The sequence below is a fragment of the Catharus ustulatus genome, chromosome 3 (assembly GCF_009819885.2).
Source record: "Catharus ustulatus isolate bCatUst1 chromosome 3, bCatUst1.pri.v2, whole genome shotgun sequence".
Lineage (NCBI taxonomy): Eukaryota > Metazoa > Chordata > Aves > Passeriformes > Turdidae > Catharus > Catharus ustulatus.
In genome coordinates, this window is record NC_046223.1 from 61,244,583 (window position 1) to 61,264,164 (window position 19,582).

The window sequence follows — 19,582 nt, forward strand, 5'->3', positions numbered from 1 at the left end:
CTGTCTCTGGTTTCACTTCAAATGCCCTTAAACTATGCAGAAGGTTTTGGGGGAAAATTATCTGGATTTCACAACTCACAAAGGGTGTGACATCTCTTCTTCACAGTTGCATTGTGAGGCAAATTGAGTAACTCTTGCCCAGCACTTTGGGAATGACAGTGGAAAGTATTCCTATAAATGCTCCTATGATATTTTTCCTTAATTAAACATTTCATCTCTCATACTAGGAAATTCCTTCAACATTAATCAATAGAAAGAACATGAATATAACTTTGGTCATGGGTAGAGGAATACTGTAAAAAGAAAGATTTTTCAAACATTTTTTGTCACTTCATAGCCTTTTAGGGCAAGGCAAAGGTGAGTCCTGAATGCCCCAGCAACTCAAAAGCAGGTTTATATGTGACCTTCTACCTCTGGCTGAGACAACCATGTAGTTTTGACTTCTCTCATGTAAGAGGATGACACTTTAGTGAGCAAGTGTCAGTTTGCATTTTCACCATGTGGCAGGTGAGTTACAAATGCAGAGGGATGAACACTAGATGGAGACAGATGCTCCTGCCTTTGGGTGTAGAAGATTTCCTGTGGAGAGCTGACATTTCCTATCAAACAAAGAGCGAAGGCTAATGAGGTGCTGACTGTTCCGAAGCAGCAGGAGGATTTAAGCATTACAGAGGTTTTACTCTCCCCACGTCATCTCAGACCTCAGCAAGCAGCTTTTGAAGGGCTAAATTTGAGCTTTGCTGTCATGTGAATGTCGTATTAGTTCATAGCAAAGATGCAGGTTATACGAGATATTGCATAAGTCATGCAACTTCGAAAGGGTGAATCCAAGGAAAGGGTAACTTCCATTAATCTCTTTCTACTTTGCCTATGATCAAATGCCTTTGCTAAAACTAGAATTGTATTTGACTTTTCTGACCTACCTTCACTTTTTCACAGTATATCCTGAAGACAGGTACTCACTGCAACACTGGAAATAAACCATCTAAAAGAAGAGGTGAGTGAAAGGTTTGGTGCTGGGATGAGAGAAATATCTGGAAGTTTGGAGATTTTTTCAGAGTGTATCACATTATCTTCCTACCTGAAGCATTCAGCAATCTTATGACAAACCCCACATATGTGAACAAGGCATGGTAGATTGAGATATGTTAGTAATTCTGGATTAGACAAGCCTTTGTACTCCAGATGAGCATGCATAAACTTTGTGTTTTGAAATTCAAATCTGACTTTGAATACAACAGTTACTACGTGATCAAACAAACAAACCCCCATAAACCGCCCAAAAAAGCAAACAAACAAAACCCCACATCTTTACTACTAAAAAGTAACAACCAAGCACTTCTAGTCCCAAGGGAATATTGGAAAATTCTCTTCCCAGAGGAGTCTCAAAGGCTGTATTTGCATGTTTTTTAAACAAAACCCCTACCTCTAATTTTAATAGTTGAAAAAACCTGTGAAAGAGAAATAGAATTGGACAAGAGCTGGCCTGTGGGAGGCAGCAGAGCCTGGGAAGGGAGAGCAGGAGTGTTGCAGGAGGTGAGCCCCAAGCTGAGTGAATTTGAGTGACTCACCACCACCAGTCTGCAGTTCCTCACACTGAGGTCACTGGGAAGTACCTAGGACACCTACATGAGAAAGGGGGATATATGGTTGTGCAAGGATTTATAGTGTATAGGTGTAGTTTGCCAGCTGACACCCTCTCTCACCCAACAGGGTCTGTGTGCCCATATCTGAGGCAGCTCTGAGCTCTGCTCTGGCCTTGACCAACAGTAGCAGGAATCTTTCATCAAGGTGGACCTTCACTTGCCCAGAACAAGGGGAAAAAAGCAGTTCTGCATGAAGCTAAGTGAATAAAAAACAGTATGAGGACATTTTCTGAGGAAAATGAAATGTGATAAACAATGATGTACCTCATGATGACAGATAAGGAAGGGTCATATAATAGAGGGGAAGAATCTACGAAGTTGAAACTTTCTTTTCTGAATTATTCATTTTTCCAGTAACATGTTATGTGATTTTTTTTTAAGGAGGGATGCAATTAATGACATCAGTATGCATTTACGTAAGCATACCTGAGCAAAAAGATTTGGAAGACTGACTATGTCACAATCAAATGCACATACAATAATCATCAGTTCAAAAGAAAATGGGGAACATCTGAACACATTATTAAATCAGTATATTTCATGGAAATAAGACCAATGAAGAGAAACAACCTGGAGAAAAAATGCATTAGCCAGATACATTGGGGTTAAAGTCCATTCTTTGCCTGGCCTGAAAGCATTCGGGATGCAAAACTAAGCTGATGTACAATTCAAAGAAAACCAAAGGCTGGAACAACTCAGTTTTGTCAGAAATAGGAAGATTTGTTATCTTTCTACTGCAGAATGAAAATCAGTATCTGCTATATAATTAGACATGGTACTTCATGAACAACTCTGCATGGCTTTGACGCCTTACCTCCCCCATTCCTTGCTTTACAAGCAAAGCAAACATGAGGAAGCTGTCAAGGAAACACATTTGTTCTTTGGAGGGAGCACTTCAGTCCACACAAACAGCTTCGTTGCAGCTCTGAATTCATTAATGCACTGAGTAAATTACTTCTTTAACACTTTTTTAGTGAAGTAGGTTGCTCTGACAAAGAAGCAAAATAAGGAGGCTTTGATGAATGTAGAAGTGAACATGAAGTCAGAGCCTCTGAGGAAAAAATCCTTCATCATCAATTAGCACTAGCAGAAAATAAAAAAGTAAATGGAGAACTGGCATTCTCAAAAAGCTGATATGATCACCTCCTTTTGGCTCCTTAGGCAGTGAGAAAGATGGGATTTCTTCTGAGAAAAGGCTCCAAGAGACATCAGAAAACCATAATTTTTGCCAGTATTGTATATCTTTAGAAAGGTGCACTGAGAGCTGTAGCTTGCACTTCTGATTTCAGAAAGGTCAGGTTCACTTATGGATAGTTACCTGCTAGGCTAATACTTAACTCTACAGAATATAGTGTTTGGTATGGCGGTAACTGCAAAATCAGGCACTTATTTCTTAGATAAGGCATCCTTTTTTCATAAAAAAATATTGGTTTTTTTAATGTAATAATTCTCTTGCTTGAAAAATTGAATAAACTCAGCTGCGCTGGCTTTAGCTCAAAGGATTAATTAGTTCCAATAGAGGCAGTTGAAAATTTTCTGAAGTTTGTCTTAGATAAGTATTCAGAAGACTGATGCTTATTCAAAAGTTGTCCAAACTATGTGAACCTGTTTGGCACAGAAACACTGAAAGATTAAACCTGAGAGCCTTTTACTACATGCTGGAATGACTGCCCTTCTTGTAGTGAGAGATGCCTGATTGTTGCAAACAGACATGGAGAATATTTGTTCACATTCCAGCATTCAATTTGTCTGTAATTCTCTCCCTTGACCATATTCACACAAAAAAATCTTTATTTTTAATGTCACTATTTTTAAAAAGTTGTTATTCACTTAAATCTCTAACTAGAAAAGGGTGTTACACACAAATAATTTATATAGAAATTTTCAGTCCAGTCAGAGACCAAAATGCAGAGAACAGATCCCACCCCCTGAACAATGAATGCCAAACAGGCCAAATTAGTATTCATGAAAATCCAAATAATACAGGCAAGACTACCAGCATTTGGTATGCAGAAAAAAAGCTTGATACAACAGATTTTTGGTCAAAAAGTCAATATGGTCAGATAACTTTTCTTATGTTTTTGCCATTTTTGGTAATTCAGACCCACTTTAGTGGGTCTACTTCTCAGACTGAGAGCACAAAGTGTTACTGATGATGGAAGTTTAAATGGTGACTATCCTTAAGCCATGGTTTCCTGAGCTTTTACGTCATGTTACACAACCCCATTCTGTGCCCTTTCACTTTATTTTTGGTTTTCAAAGTAAACTCATCTTTTGAAAACTGATTATCTCTTCCAGCTTTCCTGTATGCCAGGAAGGGCATTCTCTGATCTCACCATATCAAATCCTTAGAGAAACACCAGGGGAAAAGTGCTGAACCACAGCTTCCCTGCTTTAATTGCACCAGCATAGAAAGATAGGGATCAGATGTAAAGTTTCTTTACACTTCAAAAGCAAAATAAGCCAATGACTGTGGTGAAAATACTAAAATTTCCATGAATCAGACTTATATTAGAAATTTGGACCACTTCATGGGCCAGTTGTTGGAGTCTTGAAGAAGCCTCATTTGATATTGCTACAGTTTGGGAAAGAAGGTGGTGTTAGGGTAATACCAGTTCTCAAAAGACCGACCCTTCCTCGGGCCAGGCTCGTGGTGCTGTCAAGGAGGATACAATGCTTGAGGATCCTGCCACCATGACACTCTGCTTGCTCAGAGAAGGACTGAGGACACCACTGCCTCCCTGAGTCCCAGTGCCTTTTAGGACCAGTCCTGGGGTGATCCTCTGCCTGGGATAGTGGCTAAAATTGCAAGTAGGACAGAAAAAAAAAGTTTTATTTTTGCTTACAACTCACCCCCTCTTTGGGGTGCAATTAGACACTGTAGTTATTTGGCAGAGAAGAGGAGGAGCATGGTTTGTACATCAGAGAACCTGCTTTCTCTCTGCAGCGGTGTGTCATTGCCTTGGGGGACTGTTACCACAAGCGAGCTCCGAGCGAGCCAATCCTGCTGTCTCACCACAAAAACTTTTTAATACAAACACCGGAGCTGAACGCTGCTCCTGAGCACGGCAGATGTCTGCAATCAGCTATTGACTGACTACTGTGTTTGTCTCATGGGCTGGCCAGTGCTTCTGGTCGACAATAGATATCTAGGCTATGAAGTAATGCTGCTGAGAAGGAGCATATAGACATGGAGATTGGTACTGTCTCACAGGAGTTTACTAATCCTTTTGCAGCACAGTCAGAGACAGCAGACATGAAATCAACAATACGAGCAAGCTCTGAAATATTTGGAAATGATTAATCTTTCATGAAGGATAAGTATCTTCCTGTAGCTCCTTTACTTCTGTGTAGTTTTGATATAACCTTCATAACATGTAGTGTTCCCTAGCACCCTGATAGGCTATTTCCAGCTCTAATAGCTTTAAGCAGAATACCAGGCACCTTATCCAGTTTCCACTCAAGCTTCCTTTGGAGCCAGGAGGAGTTTGTCTGAATGAGAACAAAGAATCTGAACATCTTGCTGTACTTATCCGAGGGCTGTCACCACCGACACCTGTGACTGACTCTAATGGCAGTGATGGCAGACAGCTTAGGCTCAAAACCCTTCTCCCCTTCCAACTCAACTGCTTTTCCAATTAGCCCCTGTTCTCATTAACCTCCTGAGCTCTGTATTGCAGACTCCCTCCAAGCAGTGGTAGAGCAAACAATTGTCTCTCTGGGGGCAGGTGTAATGATTTTTGCAATACCCAACTTACATCAGCAGTCCTCAGGCAGACATCACTTACTGCTTGTGCACCCTCACTCATTAGTACCGAGCCAGATTTCTCTGTATTCTCTGGGTCTGACATGTATTTTGGTAGCTCCTGAAGGTCTCAGCTGGGGTCCAGGCCCCACTGTGATATAGCAAGGCACGTAGCCCCAGTCTGTACACTGAAGAGATTAATTTGTGATTACTATCCATGTCCCCATTCCCTGTATTTTTTTCAGTGACTGACTGAATAGTTTAGTGCCTTGCTTTGTGTTGGAGTAGTTCAAGCGGTATAAACTTTGCCTAATGGAAACTATCACCACTCCATTAAAGGTATACTTCTATAACTTTTTGTAGAGAGTGAAAGCCTTGTAACTAAGGTATATTTCCATGCAAAGATAGCATTTCAGCTTGTAAAGACTTTAAAGCTGACTTATTCCAGTTTCATCTTGCATCTAAAAGTAAGTTTCTCAGTATAACAACTGAAGCAAATGTCACAGAACTCAGCTAACCAGGAGGATGTTTATGAATACCAAATGCTGAAAGAAATTTATTTCAAGGAAATATATTCTGTAACATACGAATGTGTCTTGTAATTTCAGTAGTGGGCTTGCTGATGAAATAGAAGCCTGTCTTAGGCAACTTGTGAGCAGGCAATAGTGTTAGCAACAAATAGATCAGTAATTTGCCTAGCCACTGCAGAAAATTACTAGAAACAAAAGAAATGGACAGTACTATGTTTTCAGATGGTTATAATTGTCTAACTCAGTCATTGGACAATTACAATTACAATTACCACTACACTTTCTTTGACAAATATTATGCAATTATACCACTATTAGACTTTAAATAGAAGAGAGTATGTTGTTCTGTTTCCATCTTACTAGTGATGCGAGCATAATCCTGAATTTTTGTTTATGCATGGAAGACCATGGAAGCAGAGGCAGTGCAGACCCTCTGGCTCCAAATATGGTTACTGATGCAAATCCACAGGTCACAGTTGACTAAAGGATTTGCATTCCATGTCAGTGATCCCACACAGACAGTGAGTGCTGAGAACAAGGTGTGAGGTTATTGATGCAACTGCACCTATGAGGATCTTGTAGCTCTGCTTTATGACAGTTTGTTTTTTAAAAAATTGACAAAATGTGGTATCATTCATTAGAAAGTCTAATGCTGACATTGGGAATAAAAAACAGAGGATACTTGTTTGACCCAGGTTTCCCAATTACCACGTCGCTCCATTGCAATCAATCTCACCTTCCTAGAGTCTACTCCTTTTTATATTTCATTTGTCACCTTTGGGTTAATGTAGAACTGGACAACTATCATTACAGTGCTATACAGACATTTTGTTTGTTGCTTTGCTTATGCAGAAGCAAGAAGCCCTTTCCTACAAGAAACACGAGAGAAAATATTAAATTATTGAATTGCCTGAAATATATATCCAGCCACTACTTCTGGGTCTTGTCATCTGCATAACATGTTACCAGAAGAGGGTAAAATGGAGGAAGAAAGCAAAAAAGGTGATCAAATGCATGTAGAGTGGAGAAGCAAAATTAGGGGTAATATTACAGCAGAAGAAAATTGAAAAGAGAGGGAAAGGAAATGCATTTTCAAGCAAAATGCTTTTTGGAAAGAAGCTTTTGAACAGTGAGCAAGCACTTCTATTTCTTTCTTTGCCCATCTCCACAACAAATTTTTCCTTCCTCTGAGACCCATCTGCAAGTTAGCAGGAACATCTGAGTTATGCTAACTTTTCACATTCGAGAGGTAACAGTTTGCTCTCAGCACACTGTGTCCTTTTTCTGCCTTTTGCCTCATTATCAACCAAATCTGTCAGAGCACCCCACTAAGGAGACCTTTTAATTTCTTACCATATCCATTGCCTTTCACACAGATGTTTTGCGTGCTGAAACCATGCCAGAGAGATTTCTGAGAAATCTCCATCTGCTGTATGACATCCTGAATACCATGAAGTAGCTAAATCCGTTATCCAGTCTCACTTGCAGTCTCACTGCAGATGACTCTGCAGACAAGATGTGAAACTGTATGGACTGGATTTCTTCTGCAGGCACTTTTCCACTGAATGCAGTTGCTTTTAGATGAACACAGGTGCATGGGATGGCACAGAGCCTGCTCTTCCTTGAATCCTTGTTTCTTCAGTGTTGATGATCTGACTTCACAGTGGGCAGTCTGGTAGCAGATGGCTTTTTGCCCCCAGGTTTTACAGGATGAACAGGAAGAATTAAAAGGGATGAGACAGATTTCCCTGAACAGAAACCCTTATTTTTCTTCAGAAGAAAACTGGAATCTATCAGATGACTTGCCCTCTGAAAACTCACAGCACTGGTACAATTTAAAACAGCTTTTTGCTTGCCTAACTACAGGTAGACAGGTTTGAGAACGATGTCCTGAAAATTGTCAGATTATGTTTATTAAAGACTGTGTAAAATACAAAAACATTCAAGATGTGCTGCTATTGTACAGATGATTTCCAGGAAATCCAACCAAAAACCCAAACCAACAAAAATCACTTGTATCACACATTTTAATATGTCTTATTCTTTCCTTCTGCAGCTGGGTGGTTGTCTCACACAAATCCAAGAAATTAATTACAGAATGTGCTGCACCTGTAGCTTATGCATTTATTATATGTGCAGGTTTTTTTTTTCTGGGAGTAGATAATTTTGGGCAGGTATTGGTTGCCAACTAAGAAAGGAGAGAAGGAAAAACAAAATAATGTCCCTTAGGGTGGGTGGTACTTGTAAGCAGAACATTATTGGTCTGGGCAGGCAGCAGGATCTGGATTTGATGGTGTCACTGACATCTTCTCTGAACATGGCAGTGGAGAACTATTACAGGAACCACAAATTCAGCATGCACTTAGGGTTAGGTAAAGAGATTGAGTAATCCTACAATAGTTGTTGTTATATAACTTGTAAAACTGTACCCAGGGAACAGAGATGTAACTTAATACTACAGCAGCAATTCTTAACACTGTGACTGCCAAGGGTCAGTTACTATTCCCATTAAAACCTTCTTTTCGTAGCTAATTTAGAACCCAGACACTTTAATTCACAGCAGGCGAAAGCTTGGCATAGATGCTATGGGGTTTTTTCCACTTTAAAAGCTTAAATTAATTAGCTAACCATAAAAGTATGATATAATTCTAGCTATTGTTATCATTAATTTAGACCAAGGTCATTCAAAAACAGTGAAAGGAGCTTGATGGTTTTCGGCTTGTATTTTTTTGTCTTCACATGGACATATCGATAAGTCAGGCATTGTACTGGAAGCCTTTTCCCTTGCAGTCCATCTACTGCTCTGTTTAATATACATTTAATTTACATGCCATTAATTTATATTTAATCTGAAACATTAGTTCTGGTTCTCAATACCTAATGGTGGAAAATTTGAAAGAAACATGAAGTTACTTTGCTTCATAAGACCAATTCCTTTTTTTTCTTGTTTCTTCAGCATATTTTCCACTCAGGTTATTTGGTTAGCAATGTTAATGATTACTTTGCAGCAAGATTTTCCACTTGTAATTGTCATCTACCTAGAGATTTTTGCTATGGTGCCACTTGGTTGTAAAAATTCTAAAATACATGGCAAGGCTTAATTTGAGGATGAACTCAATTTCTGTTTATAATGCGTTCTTCTTATAAATCACTTTTTTATCATTTACGTCATTGGCATCTACTCAACAGTAAAAACATGAACATGGTGATCCTGTGTAAAGCAGCACGTAAGAGAAGATTTGTTTGATTAAGATCACATAGCTGGACATATTAGACAATGACTAAATTCAGACAGATTATGCCTGGCCCTGAGCAAAGCTGCATGGTTGCAGGGCAAATCAGTGGGGTGGGGCTCCACAGTTCATCTCCAAGAGAAGGGTGCAATTTTTGTGGGCACACAACACATATTTCATGGTAACAGGTCTATCACTGCGTAACCCTGTGGGAAATAAAAGCTGGATTTTCAACCTATTCCTACCCCCATTCCACCATTTCAGAAGATCAGCTGTAGTCAAGGTATAGGCTAAAGGGTGCTTTGTGCTACTCTTCTCAAAATAGCCATGAACCTGACAAAGAAAAAACAGACCAGACATTAATTCTCTTTTTTTGCTAATCTATGGAACTGCATGGAAAACACTTGAAAAACATGGAAATGCAAAAATTCATCAGTCTAACACAAAGAAGCTGGACTTTTTTCCCCTTTCTCAGCCTCATTAAGTTTAGTCATACTTTTTCCAGGCTTATTTTGTAAAATGGAGTTTAGACTTGTATATACAATGTTTCAGCTGAGCTGGGATGTCTAATTTTGTGTTCAGTTTTAGCTCTTGTCCTTGAGAATTATTAAAAACAAAATGAGCTTTGTAAACATGTCTAGTAAGCATTGCAGGGGGAGATTATATGATGCTGGAGCATTATCCAAAATCAGATTATGGATGCTTCACGTTTATATGAGTTGAATACATTTATAGCCATATCTTAACCAAAAAACATGTAAAGGATTACACTATGTAAATGCATTTCTGTAATAGTGCTGTATTATATTCTTCCGTGCCTTTGCAAAATGTTTTATTAATCAGTTCATTCTTACTGTAACTATTTAATTGATGTGCATGTTTGCACCGAATGTTTTCTGAATTTACAAAAGAGGCATTCTTAACACGAGTAACAGACTTTGAGTTCTAAGTGACAAACAGCATGGGGAGGTAAAATGAAGAAAATTAGTCAAAAGCTGTTGTAACCATTTGGCCCCAGGAGACATCTAATTTGTTTTTTGTTGCTCTTTCAATGTATTATAATATTATTGGAGTTGACTTCATAGATCAAGTGTCACTAAGAAAGTCAAGTGTCACTAAGAAACTGCACATTTTATTTAGCATTGTAGGTTTCAAACCTGCCAGAGAGTCAATATTTTTCAGGCACACTACATTTAATATTTTTGTTTTCCAAATAATCTAATCCATGCTCCAAAACTGAGAACATAGTCAGTGTCCTACTCATTCTACTTTTATCTGTAACTGCATGCATGGGTTCAAACTGCTGACTGCCAAAACAGAGTCAGAACTAGAGTCTTGTTAACTTACTATTAAATGTTGTTGGTTGCTGTTTCTGAGCTATCCATGACCAAATTCAAATTTGATGGTGGTGGTTTTGGTGCTTTTTTATGACTTTCAGTCTTAGAAATGAAGAATTTTCATGTGGTTTTAAACCCACCTTGTTGACAAAAGTGATCTGAGCCTATTCCATCTGCTTCGTGGCCTTAATCAGGCATGCTCTATTTCTTTGCCCAGCCACAGAAATAGCAATAGCATTTTCTTTAATATCTAGGATAATTTTGAAATTGTCTATTTTTTTTAGGGGTAGCAAAAAATCTTTTTTAGAAGGATCGAGAATCTAAATTCATCAGCATCCTGAATTGCCTTCTTTTGGTTTTTATTAGCTGTTCAATTTCCTGGATTTAAGTTGCATTTAAAATGCCAGAAAAGGGCCAAGTTAGAACCTAGTTCTGATATTTCCAAGTTACCAGAAGAACTAGAAATCTCACCAAAGTGCCTGTCCATTTTTGCAGACTACCTCCTGCCAATACTTACTCAAACTCAGCTGAAATTCCATCTGAAGTCTTTGAAGTCCTTCTGGAAAAGTAATTAAAAAGAGCGACTTGTTAATCACTCATTAACTCACAAGTACATAACTTTATATTATCACTTGTTAGAACTGTCAATAAGGCTGTTTCTGTTTTCTTTGGCAATAATGTTTTGACATTTGTAATTCTCAGAACCCAACATCAAGATCTAAATATGAATTACTGCTTTTTCCTCCTGGTAAAACAGTCACCTATTGTTTCCAGAATTGATTTTACTGTGTTTAGACTTAAAACATTTTTGGTTCAGCCACCTTATGTCAGAGCTATCTTTGATTTTGCAGTAGCACAACAGCAAGGACTTTCAGGAGATGGACCCAGCACAGAAGCAGAAGATGTTAAGCCTGTATAGAGATACCCTGGTCCAACTCCCTGTGAGTGAAAACCATTGTTATGAAGAGCAGTAAGCTTTGAGAGCCCTTTTTTTGGCCTTGTTTTTAATAGATGCTATCTGATATCACTCAAATATAAGAGGCAAGGGCAGGAAAAAAGGGTACAAGGATGAGTCATCAGACAAACATTCCAGCCTTCCTGCCCATTAGAAGAAAGAATTCCTCTGAGGTCAGCCACAGAAATCTCCATCTGTATCAACAGCCCAAGAGAGAGTCAAGAGCACGTAGAATAGACCTGTGAATTGCAAATTGTTCCTTCTGTAAATTGCAAGTTCTTGCTTTTGAGACTTGCCAATACCTTCTCACACAAAGCACCTCAGTGGTTCTGGGAAAGACAAAAGCATGGAAAGGAGTCCACAACTGGTGGCAGCAGTTGTTAGAGCAAGCATCTTTTGTATGAAACAGTGAAAAGAGCAAGAATATTGAACAGATGTGGTGGTTGGTTCAAAAAATATGGGAAATTATAGAGAAAGCATGTGGACTTCTGTGTTTAGCCTTTTTCATAATACAAGAAACACAGCATGCTGATAAGATTGAAAGGCAGTAGATATGAAACAAATGGAAATTTATTCTCAGAGATCCCAATTAACTTGAGGAACTCAATGACACTAGACATCACTGAGGTCAACAGCTTAAACCCAGAGAAGTAAGGAAAAAGAAAGCAAAACCGTGGTAGCTTGTGTCTAGCTCTAGGGATCCCCCATTCTGCCGAGTGCATCTGTTTCACTCGGTATTTGAGAGCAAACTGGTTAGGAGACTTCTCTCAGTATAAGTAAAACAAGGTAATGTTTGCAGAATGGAATCTTCAATTAGGATTAAAAACTCACTTTAAAAATTGTTATAAAAATTGAAAAACTCTCTACAACAACAGTTTTCAGCACTTTGCTATCAAAGATTCATTAGAAATAGCTGTAATAAATTTTATTCTCATTTCCTAGGGGTAGCTCTTATCTTAATGCTGTTGTATTTCAGGTAGAGGAGAAATGCTTCTGATGTCTTTTACATAAGTCTAGATTAAAAGGCTTTCTAACTGCACAGATATTTGCTAAATTTTTAACTAAAAACAAGAGCTGAAATCTATCTATAATGTTCCAGCTGTCTGCAGATTGAGGAAAAAGTAAAAATTTAAATGAGCTCACCAAAAATAATGAAATCTGGCTGAAAACCAGCTGGGCAAGAACAGAATTTAAAATCTGGAGTTACTTTGAGTACTGAATCTGATTCCAGTAAAGCTTTAGTATGATTCCAGAAAAAATCCAATTTCCCTGCTGTTGTTTTCTCTGAGAACTACTTTTTAAAACCAGTTGTACCCATGCCATCCCTTCCAAAAAATGGTTTGAACTGGATATAAATAAGGAAAAGATTTTTGACCACCATTTTCCTTTTTGGATGTCCTGATAATTGGCACAGATATTTCTGTCAAATAAGTCCCTTAGCTAAGATTGAGGAACAGATTGGATTCAAGAAAGCCCCATTAATATAATAGAGAACTAAGTTTTTATGTCCACAGTACATGAAAGTGCAATGAAATACCCTCACATAACTGCAAATTATTATATTATTCAGAAGAAATGACAGGGTGATATGAAATCTTCCAATAAATTGTGAAGATGTAAGCAAACATAAAAATGCCCTAAACAGAAAAGCTAGAAAAGATTAAGGAAAAAGTCTTATTTTTAATGGTATGATCTTGTAGCCAAAGCAGCAGTGTAATGAAGCTTTCAGTAATAATGGTGAAAAACATGTTTGTGAAAAATCATTTGACACGTAGGTCAAATGACAAAGCCAAAAAGAAATGCCCAACCTGTGATAAGAGAAGAATGTTGTTACAGTTTATAAAGCAAGGATAAATGAGGAATGGGGTAAATTAAACACACTGTAAAGGAAGAAAACCCTACAGAGCAAATTGCTTTGAAATACGGAAATATTGTCACCGAGTCAAAGAAACTGATATGGAGCTGTTGCACAGCCAGTGCAAGAGAGCTAACTGTTCTTCTGAAAGCACACTCAGATATGAGCTAAAGAATTAATTTTATTCCAGTCTAAATGAATACTAGTACAACATAAAATACTGCAAAAAAGAAGTCCTTTTGATAAATCACCATTACATGTTGTTTGTAGATTGGACCATATGTTCACACGAAGGAAAAAACATTGCCCAGAACTGTTTCTAAATTGCTACCATTACATCAGCCTCCAGTTATAAAAATAATGGAGAACCTTTTTCAGATAAAGTCATTCTTCATTCAGCAGAAGAATATGGATTGCACAAAAACATTATTGCAACAGAAAACAGGCTTTTATTGCCCCCACAAGGTCTCGGGATATTAACAGGGATTTAGTGAACGCCATCACAGAACAAAAATGCAAGCAATCTATTTGCCAGGAAGCATCCCATTGAGTTTACTACCAAATTTGGAGGTGACCTCAGAACAAGAGCTGGAAAATTGAAAAGAAATAAATAAAAAGGAAACGTCATTATTGAAAGGAAAAAATATGAAAACTCGCAACTTATTAGAGACATTGAAAAAACTCAAGAGCATCATAAAATGGTCATAAAGACTGAGAATGAGAAAGTTGCTTCTGACAAATATATATCAACATTTAAAGAAAAAGATGCAATTTTAGTGAAAGAAACAGTGATGAAATAAAAAACAAATTATGACTTGAACACATTAAAGAGAAATATACAACTTGATTTTTGGGACATTTTTTACAGAAAAATGAAACCTTTTACAAATTAAGATCTACAAAGACTGTGTTATTGTCTTTAAGAAAAATGGGAATGACCAAAGGAATTTACAAGTTTCTAAGCTACACTGATGGACATTATGGACTATGGGTTACACAGTTTGGAATGAAAAGAATGGGCTATTTTCAAGGAAACTAGGTTTCATATCCACTTTGTTTCATAAAATTCAATGCACATTAAACATTATTTGCATTTTTCCTTTATTAATTTTAATAATTTTTAAAACATTGAACTATTTACTGGAAAGGTAGTTTTCATTTTTTTTCATATAATTTTTGCCTGGAAAAAAATTGCAAAAGGATTTTGGAGCTGATTCTGGGAGCTATGTAGATAAATATTTCATACAATGTTACAGGAAAGTAAAATGGGTCATTTAAGCAGTAGGAAATTGGAGACAACTTTAAAACTGCTAGGCAGACAAACAAGAGGTGCATTCTGTTCCCAAAGTACTACTTTGTTCCCAAAGTTCAATAAGTCACAACATCATTCCATGGTTACTTCTTCTCTCATCTCTTTTCTGCATTGTCAATGCGGATTATGTGGTCTGAGACAGAATTTGATCCTTATGAATTTATATGACATCACAGAAAACCTCCAAAATTAAGTGCAATCTAAAAGGAGCAGATCAATAAAGACAGATAAAAACACATTTTAATATATTTAGTTATGCTAAGTATCAGGTGTTCCATGACAAACATTGAAATAATATATTTCCTTTGGCTAGCATCATCAACTGCAGTTGTCCTCATACAAAATTTCTGAAATCCCTGTGGAATATGTAGAATACAGCCAGTAAGGAACTCAGTTAAACACTCATTCATTTGTGAAGAGCAGATTTGTTTCTCTCAACTGGCATTGAAGAAGAATAATACCACACACCTAGCCAGGAAGAAGAAGTTCTTCAGGATTTATCAAAGCAGTGGGAAGAAGCAGCTTTTAGAGTAGAATGAGATTCTGGACAGCAAGAGGCAAGAAGCTGGCTACTGTGTTCATCAACAGTGACAGAACAGAAAATAGCTAATAGCTATTTAAAATACTTATGTTAATAGACAGGAAACCTTGAATTTTTATTTTTTTTGTCTAATACTTGTCTGAAAAATAATTCCATTTGCATTGTCATTTGGCTTCTCTGCCAAGTTTTTCTGAAGCCAGTCCGGAAAAGACAGGCTCACATGTAGTACTTCTACCCGTGTTTCTTGAACATGAAAGATCAAAAAAGAACCAAATTCTATCATAAAGGCTTTCTTATTTAAAGAATTCTTTCTTTTTTCTGCAGGTATGACTCAGCATGGCCATGGCTCATCATCCAAAAAAAAAAAAAAAGTTAATAAGAAAAAAAAAAAAGGTCTCCTACTGAAAGAAAATAATATTTATTCCCTCTCAGTAGGTGATTTTCTCTGAGGTCAGCCAGGTATGTGGGACTTTTAGTTTTTCCCACAGTATTGTGATTTGTTTCCTGTTGATAGGAAATGTTAACTTTTGTGGTAGTAATATAATTTGCTTTGGAAATTGTAATATAACTAGTGCCCTAAAGGCTATTTTTTTGAATTGGTGAAAAATTTTAATACCCCAGAAATAAAAGGCTGAAAAAAATTGCAGAGAAAAACACATTTCCTACAATGTGGAATTGTCACCTCATTGTTTGTCAATTCGGTGCAGTGGTTATGCCATTTGCAGTAACCTGAGACAGGTCTAAGAGCAAACAGTACTTTTTCAAGAGTAAATAATACTTTTAAAATCTTGCATAGTTTCTTAGTTCAGTAATCTTGATTATAGAGACGGTCTAAAATGTTCACCATCTCTATAAACTAAAAGCATATTTAAAATACAGATACTACAAATATCAGTAATCAATCATGTTCGAATAGAAGGAACAAAACTATCAATGAATATATCAGGATTTAATAATTTCTAGTGTAGAAAGACAAGGATAATCCAGAGCTAGCCAGTATCCTTGTTGCTTGTGTAACCAGCAACATTTGTAAGAAAAGCTGCAGTCACATCTTAAAGCCTTTTGGTGGGAATGTGTCAAGAAAATTTCTCAGGTGTTCAAGTCACACAATACTCTGAGAAGAACATTGCTGACAGTCTGGAAACACAAACAGGAAGGTATTGATGAGATAATGGGATTTCTGATGGGTTTTGTGGCTTGTTTGGGTTTTTTTAGTTCTCTTTACTGTACATGCCCAGTTTGCACTGTGCAAAGCCAGCAGCAAAGAGCAGAGGAGCAATTTTACCCCACAGAAACAAAAAAGAAAACACACCAAGTGCTAAAATGGGCATAATGGAAATTAGAAAGGTTCACATTATTTCTCTAGCAGGTAGCATCTTCACCAGAGCACACAGATCAATTGTAAAAACAAGGCCACTCTTTAGGTTGCTGCACCTGGTGGTCATATGTTTTCTTCAACACATTATGCTCATCATTACTTTCATTCTACACAGTCCTAATTTTCATTCCACAGTTTTTCCAGGGTGGCAAGGTGTTATTTGGGACATATGATCATACATTTTAGACTAATATATTTGACATATTTTCAGTTAGACATTGGAAGACATCAGTAAAGGTCAGTACTTTGGAAGGCATGTTTTCACAGTGAAAATAAAAGATATCCCATGTGTTGGAAAAGCATATTCAAAACTTTGCCTTGCACTTCCTACACTTCCCTCTCAGATGTTTTTGCCATTCCCTGAGCCTCCTTGGAGGCCCTTCTTCTCTCTTTATCCTTCTGGTAAGCAAGGTAGCTTTTCTCCTGATGTTCCCAGCAGCTGATTTATTTTTTGGCGCAATGTTACCACTGATTTCACTCGACAGCTGCACTCTGGTTGCAGACATAGTGGGCATGCCTCAAGTGAATTTAAACTTGTAATGGTTCCTAAAGCACCTGGGGCTTAATCAGTTTCCTATTTGAAGCCCTCAAGAGGACAGAGCACATTAATTAATCAACTCAAGGTGTCAATTGTGCTCCTCAGCCTAAATAAATGGGGATCAGATAAACCTTGTGTGCTGAGCCTTTCTGAAACAGAGCAAGTTTTCTGTGCAAGGCAAGCTCGTACAAAACCCTAGGAACATATTACCACAGCCACTGGTTTCTCCAGGGTATAAGAAAAACTTTTCTCCTGTTTCTTCTGTGTTTTTGGCTAGGAAGGTCTCCAAGTCCAGCTATCTCTATGATAATTTTTTTTTTTTTTTTTTTTTTTTTGTGGTAGACTGTAGTCTGTAGAGAAAATTTAATAGAATGCTTTCAGTTTTGGGGTTTTTTTTTCTGTTAATGAAAACAAAATAGTAGCAGCCTTTCCTCACTCAAAGGTTTTTTTTTGTATTTAAATGCCAAGGTGAACATGTCTGAGATCAGATTATTTTATTGTTGTTGCTGCTGTTGTCGTCATTAGCTGGCTATTACTTCATTTTGTCTATAACCCCTATCTGATTTGCTTCTGTCTCAACTGTGCTCACCAGTCAGATACTTGCTGTTATTCTCAACCAAAAACAATCAAAGGTGTGCAGGGGCATGTGTACTTAGCTTGCCCTATTAATAAACAGTAATAATTCTCATTACCCAGAAAAAAGCGTTCAGGATAACTGACTCCCTTAGTCAACCCGGCAAGAACTACCTACATATTTCTGCTTCAGCTCACAGTCTTAATTTCACCATGTTAAATATATTGTGCTCATAGTCTTTGCCAAGGGTATGTTAAGTTGCTGTCCAAGCTTTCAAGCTACTGTTCTATTAGATTGTTCAAATCAATATAATATTTATCTTTCTAGATAAATTTGGAGTTTATATATATATATATTTAATAGAAATAGAACCAAGATAAAGAGTGGGAATACACCTATGGAGAATTTAGAGCAGTTACACTGGAGATAAATTTGAGCCCAGTTTATGCAGAGAAAACTGCTGAGCAGTGGAGCTTTCTCCCTCCATAAATCCTTGAATGTTTCACTGCACAGTCTGGTTATAAGGTGCAGAATGCAATTCCTATTTAAAGCCCAACACAAAATCCTATTCAGTTCTATGACACAGATGATTCTTTTTTTCAGAAACATTCCTCCAATCTAAAGACAGTAGTGAAAAACATGAGCAATTTAAGCATTTATGTGGCAGTCATGCACATGCAGTCTGTATACACAAAATACTACACATATATTATGGGAGAGACAAATTAAACTTTTGCTTTAAAGTAATCCCACTGGCACTCTTAAGATGTCAGAATATTACAGAGTATTGCTATTTTCTGGCGAGCAAGGGAAAGTAGTAAGCAAATGCAATGCCCTTCTCCTAACTGTTGATCCTATTTATTTTGTGCACAAGGTAGAAGGAAACCTGTTTTCAGAAAATGATAACAGCTTTGAAATAGAGTTCAGCTGCAAGCAGTGCTTACTGGTTGAAAAGAGTTTTCAGTCAATTTGGTTCAACAATAATAGTCAAGGTTAGGGAACCATTTTTCTCTCTCCTAAATATGTCGTAGCACCAGCATGATTTTAACAAGACAGCTCTTCGTTTTTATTTCTTTCACTCATTCCTTGGGTTTGTTGCCAAGAGCAACACAAAGAATGCACCAGGGTGTCATAATAATCCTCCATTAAATCCCTAGTATTTGAATTTTAATGCTATAATTCAACAGCTGACAAAAGCCCATTGAGCAGGTCTAAGGAGAGGAAAAGAGCTGGTCCCATTTTCTCAGGGGGTGATGCTATAGCAACATGGAATGAATTTGGGGTCAGGGAACAAGCTGTCTCCAAGCTTTGTTTGCATTTCCTGGCTAAAAGTAGAATCTGGTGTTATAAATTTTACCAAAATAAGTGGTTACTTGGAGTTGCATGAAGATAATTCACTCTGTAAAAATGTGTGCCTTGTAAAAAAAAAGAGCGGAGACAACAAAACCTGTAGCCAGCAAGACAACAAACTAGCAGACTACTTTAGAAAGTTCTAGTCTAAGAATTATTTCACAGTCCCTCTTCCTTCTCCAATTTCCCTACCTTCCAGTGCAAGCCCTGCACCAGAACTTGAAATGATGCAACACACTAATTCCATTCTAAAGGAATAACACAAAGACAGCAAAGTCAATAACAGTGGAACAGAGACCTCTTATAATCATCAAAGACCTCAGAAAAGTCTGGTATGTCATTTGTTATGCTTAGCTGTCCCCACACTGAAGGCTTTTGTGCTCTGGGGAATGTTGTTTGGTGGAGACAAATGAATACACCTGGAAGACAATTGTCCATTGTGCCAAACACTGCTCACTGGGTGCAGCGCAGCCCCCTGCCCCAAGCCCTCCCTTCCCTGAGCACTCCTCTTCCCTCAGGGCTGGAGTCACTGTGCAGCTTTTCTCAGAGCTCAGTTTAGTGAGGATTAGAGCTCAGACTAGGTAATAG

The 19,582-nt window shown here is 37.6% G+C and overlaps 1 long non-coding RNA gene across 5 annotated transcripts in view; it reads left to right on the forward strand.

The window, feature by feature from the left end:
- LOC116993356 overlaps nucleotides 1–19,582 on the forward strand; it is a 49,160-nt gene that overhangs the window by 13,509 nt on the left and 16,069 nt on the right. For 4 of the 5 annotated variants that reach the window (XR_004417276.1, XR_004417279.1, XR_004417278.1 and 1 more), the window contains exons 2-3: nucleotides 940–997; nucleotides 1,714–1,846. This is a non-coding gene — a long non-coding RNA (uncharacterized LOC116993356). Of the gene's footprint in view, nucleotides 1–939; nucleotides 998–1,713; nucleotides 1,847–15,478; nucleotides 15,614–19,582 lie in introns of all 5 variants that reach the window. The other variant, XR_004417277.1, reaches the window with a different exon arrangement.